The following is a 5,477-nucleotide window of genomic DNA, read 5'->3' on the forward strand; positions in this document are numbered from 1 at the left end:
GAATATGCAAACCTTATGGCTTCTTTCTGAGGTCTCTGCCAGCGTTAGAATACTGTGCACTGTGTGTATATTTTGCTGTCAAACTTCATATCAACTGCCATGTTGTCTTGCACATGACCCTACCTGGTACGGTCCTGGAGGATATGCTTTTGTGAGCAACACGGTATAGGTGACAGGTAATATTCTCTTTGATTGTTTTTGTGGCTTGGCTATATTCAGCCTGATAGAAATGTGCCAAAATGTTGCAAAAACCATCATTTTGTAAGTCCCTGTGATTAGATGCGTTGACCATCCTTGCTTTCAACATAGTCCCAGGATGTGAGGGGTAGGAATAAAAGTGAAGATCGTATGTATTGTTATTTGTTTGCACAATTTTTAAAATTGATTCTTTTCCCCTAAATATTTCTGTTTCTACGACAGCAAATACTCATATCTGCTTCTGCAACACAGCGTAAAAGCAGAAAATACAAGTTATTACTTCTTTACAAAATAATAAAATGTCAGACTGACTGGCTGACATGTAATGGTGCATTTTTTTTTTTAGAAACTAGTTTTTGAAATTTGTCAGTTAGATTGTCAATTATTGAACTGTCTTTTTGTCAAAGAAGGAAAACAATCTCAATACGATTCAATCACAGTAAATATACGCAGCACCCCATACACACGTGCAGGTACAGGTTAAAAGACTCAATCGGGCAAACGGATAGGTCCCCACCCTAGAATCTGGTACCTATAGGTGTCTATGTGGCTCACTCTACATCCTTCTTGAGGTTTTGGGTTACGATCTCACAATTTCTGGCAAATTGTCCAGAAAATGGAAAATTCAGCCACATTTAGTGAGTGGCGGGTGTTAATTTCGGACCTGCTAGAACGACGTGAACAGGTTATATACCTTCACCGCTATTTATTATACAGTTTAGCAACAAACAATGCTGAGGGGACATTACTACATTTTTATGTTGGTTTTGAGCGAAAGTTAGGCCCCCCCCGGACCTGGAAAAGGTTTTACACAGGAACGTTACACAGCGTTCCAGGGAACACAGCCGTGTCCTGCAGCGGCGCTAACGTTAGCGTCTTGTCATCACCTTGGTTCTAACGGAATCCATCTAGTCAGGGCACATTAGAGGAGGAATCATTGCACTCCCATCCCATCCGAGCCCACGAATACTCACGGTCATATCCCATCATGTGCTGCCCCCCCCAAATAAAAACAAACTCCTGTCCTGCAAAACTCCGGAATCCGTCCAATGTGGTCTAAAGTTATCAGACTCTGTTGCCCCCCTGTAATTGTTTAATCAATAGGCTACACTATACATGCTTACCTGCAGGCCTAGGCAAGTTCATTATGAATTTCCTCTCGGAAATCTTCTCCACACTGAAACCACATTTGTCGATTGAGGGTAGGTTAAAATCGCTGCCTTCTGCATACTAAGTAGCCCGGGCTAATAGGTAGAGGACGTAGTAGCCCGACCTATGCAAAGCGATTCCAACGTATTCGGTCTGGAAGAGCTGGTTTGACTCCCGTACCGTGGGACTCCCGTAGTGCCCATAACGCTATTTTCCATATCTGTAGTAGCCGTTATAAACCTCACGGACCCGTGAAGTGCGGTTTCATCAGTCCTTCAGATGTCGGTGCTGTCGTCGCTGTTTGTCACTTTCCCGAGAAACTGCCGTTCTCACGCTGCGTGACTGTGACCCACTTTCCTGAACGGCCAGGGTTTTAATTTACTGCCCAGTGTGGCATTTTACTTGCCCTGTGCCATTGGGCAATCCTTGTTGTTGGCCAGTGGCTTGTCTTCTGTTACCGTTGTGAAGTCACCTGCAGTTTGAGAGCAGCAGTGTGCTGCTGCCCTTGGTGCCAAACCAGGGCGTCCAAACAACAGATGAAGCTGCTCGTTCATCTCATGCCACAGCTTGGCTGAGGGTGAAGAATGTCAATGTATGGCCCCGTTTCTCAAGCAGAGCACCAATTCCGGCTCAGCAATATCTGAGGACTATGGTTACCTGGTCCTCAGATCTCTGCAGGGTAAATCCACACAGCTATCTAGACTATCTGTCCAATCTGAGTTTTCTGTTGACGACCAAAACAACTTCCTCCCTGAGACTATTTAGCAGAGGCACCGGGGCTCTGTCCGGTGCTTAGCCCCGCCCAAGACGACTGGGATTGGTTTAAAGAAATGCCAATAAACCAGAACATGTTTTTCTGCCATCCCAGAATGCAGTGTGGACTAGCCAGACCCTCCTCTGCAGAGCTTAGGAGGAAGAATCCACACACAATGAGATGCCCCCTCCCTCAGTAAGAGTTTTAGTTTGGGCTCAGAGCCTGTTGTGTGTGTGTGTGTGTGCGTCTGTATCGTTGTGTGGCGTGGCGGTAGTGGTGCGTCATGATCTGATGTGTGTGCGTGTGTGGTGTGGTGTGCGTGCGTTTGTGTGCGTCTGTATCTGTATGTTGTGTGTGTGCTGGTGTGTGCGTCTGTATCTGTATGTGTGTGCGTGTGTGTGTGCGTGTGTGCGTGTGCGTGCGTGTGTGTGCGTCTGTATCTGTGTGTGTGTGCGTGTGTGTGTGCGTGCGGACTCAGAGGTAAACATGTTCCTTTATGTCACACTGAAGCTAAATAGCCTGAGCCCCACCTGTGACACACAGACCCAGGTCTACACACACAATTATAATGTCTTTTCGTGTTCTTTCTGCTCTCTCGCTCCCACCCCCCCCGCCCCCCCCCCCACCCCCCCAACCTGTCGCTCATACTTGCATGCCCACACAGTGTACTCTACAAAACCAGTGGGTGGCGCCAGAGGACCAGGGTGCTCCAGTAAGCAACAGGGTGCAGCTTGTTTCCTTGATGTGATGTTATTCCTGCTCGGAGACAATGTTGGTTCAGGGCACGCAAACACACGACGGCTATTTATTAACATCCCTATCAGCAGGACTCGCAACCCCAACCATAAAGTTTTGTTAGACCTAAGGTACAATAAAAACCCTGCAATTTAATATTTTGGCCGGTAAAAATATGCTTGGCCAGTGAGTCAAAAAGTTCCTTTTGGACGCTGGGTGCATGTCTGGCTACGGTCCGTAGATGGAACGCAGAAGCATGACACTAACTGCTGCTTTGCATTGCAGTTATTGCTGGGACAGAGTCTTTATTTATGTTTAGTTATGCCTGTGATTTTCTGCTGTGGATAAGGAAACAAAGGTGCAGTGAACCAAAAGGCCTTTTTCAGCCTAGCCAGATTCATTCATAAAGCAAAACAACATGTACATGTACGTTGGACAGACTGGAAGATCACAATGTTTGGATATGACCTTATCATCTGAAAACCAAACCTTTTACTGACTACACAAAAGTTGTTGTACTCCTCAAAAGAATGCCGGTCATTCATTAAGCTCATTTCTTCCTGTATCATTTCATGGACAATGGCAAAACAACAATAGACACTGAGCAGGAAACACATTTCTTGTGAATCAACATTGTGGCTCAGCAGCAGTACTCACACACTTTATAAACCTTTCCCTAATAAGCGCCCATGTAGGAGTAGAAGAGTTCTCACACGGTACAACATAACCCAATGTGGCTGCTTAGCTTTTATACTTTCTACAAGCAAGACCGATGTTGGATTCAGGCTTGGATGTCAAACAGTGTGTTTCACTGTGAACACTGCAAGGAAAAAGGCCTTTAGGATTAAGGACCAACCGATGTGATTGGTGAATGTTATTCAATTCAGTTCAATTTTATTTATACAGCGCCAAATCACAGCAGTTATCTCACTGTTATGGCTGGGAAAATATGTTTTGTTCCAGTTTGATTTTTTCACGATACATGGACACATGGGTGATTCGATTTGTATTGGGATTCTAAAAGTATTGGGTATTGTGATTTTCTTTTCCTTCTTTTTCAATTCAGTTCAATTCAAATCACTTAATTCATCCCCAGGGGGCAATTAAATGACACAAAGAACAGCCTAATCCACCACATACAGTACATCATCAATGCAAATCTGATAAATACATAAATAGTAGTATATAACTTTAACAAAAACAAAATACCCCCCCACCTCTAGAGAAGGTAATGTGATTTCAGACAACTACTTTAGTTGGGGGTGCTGGAGTGTAACAATCTAGCCTCCACACAGTATGAAAGTACTACAAATTGGATGTGCTATCATGAGCAGGCTTTTTAAAAACATAACATGCAACCCTACCAAGAAATTAATGTTTACGGTTAGGTCAGTACTCTACTTTACAAAATGCTAGTTAGAAAAAAAAAAAAATATTATTAAGATATTAGCTATATAAATAAATATTAACTATCACCGTTTTAACATGGAGACAAATTCCGAAAGCTTGACCGACCTGTCGTGTCTAGTTCCAGTTGCTAAATCGTGATTGGACAATGGCTGTTTAGGGGAGGGGTTTAGTGAACAGTTCATGTTCATACAGTACGTGTGAGAAAGGCAGAAGAAGGAAACGGGGGAATAGCAAGTGCTAAAAACATTTTTTTCATTTTTTTCTTTTACAGGAAAGCCGACATCGAGGAGAGAGCCTGATTCATCTGTCTGCCTGTCCATTGTATTTCCTTCAACACATGGCCGACTCTGAGGACCCACTTTAACACACACACATACACACAGTGGAAGGATTGGGGAGGGAAGTCCAGGTTCAACCTGCATGAATTCATCACACACCTCAGGTAAGACACAAAGCGCCGCTGCGGTCAGTGCGGTGTAACTGGAGTGCGACAGGTGTCTTTGTGTCGTATACTGGGTAAACAAATGACACCTTGTCTGGCTGGTTGGTACGTCTGGATTTTAGTGGTGCTGGTAGCTTTTGGGTGACTGGCTTGTGACAGACAATGTTTCCGGGCGCTTTTTTTTTTTTTGATGTTGTGATATACGGTACGTCTGAAATTTCATTCACAATGGTCTCAAGACGGTCTTCAAAAGTCTTCATTGGAATTGGTGAAGCCTGCAGAAACCCAGATACAAGCATGTATATGACCTGTGTTGGCTGTCAGATGTATATATATACTGTATATTGTGTGTACATAATACCAATACAGGAAACCATTTGAAAGAATACTACCCTACACTCTGTATTTACCGTGTCAAAGTTTTGACCTCCCAGTTGAAATCCATATGAGCAATGCAAGCTTTAACCTATTTTCTCTGGGCTGGATTACTCAGTTGTGTGGTTTGCTGTTGCACTTGTCAGCTCAGCCAAATATATTGCGGGGAACATTATTAAGCAGCAGCTCAGTTTACTGACCAGGGGTAAATAGTCTGAGTAATAGTCTGAGTAGGACTGAAATATTTGAAGCTTTATGGCGGCACTTTCCAGCTGATGCATGGCTCCCCCTAACTGAAGTCAATATTAGAATCAGCCATATCATCGTCACACTGTATGTTGCTTCTCTTTGCTGCCCTTCAGTGGTGTGTGTGTGTGTGTGTGTGTGTGTGTGTGTGTGTGTGTGTGTGTGTGT

Source organism: Etheostoma spectabile, chromosome 15 (genome assembly GCF_008692095.1).
Source record: "Etheostoma spectabile isolate EspeVRDwgs_2016 chromosome 15, UIUC_Espe_1.0, whole genome shotgun sequence".
Taxonomy (NCBI): domain Eukaryota; kingdom Metazoa; phylum Chordata; class Actinopteri; order Perciformes; family Percidae; genus Etheostoma; species Etheostoma spectabile.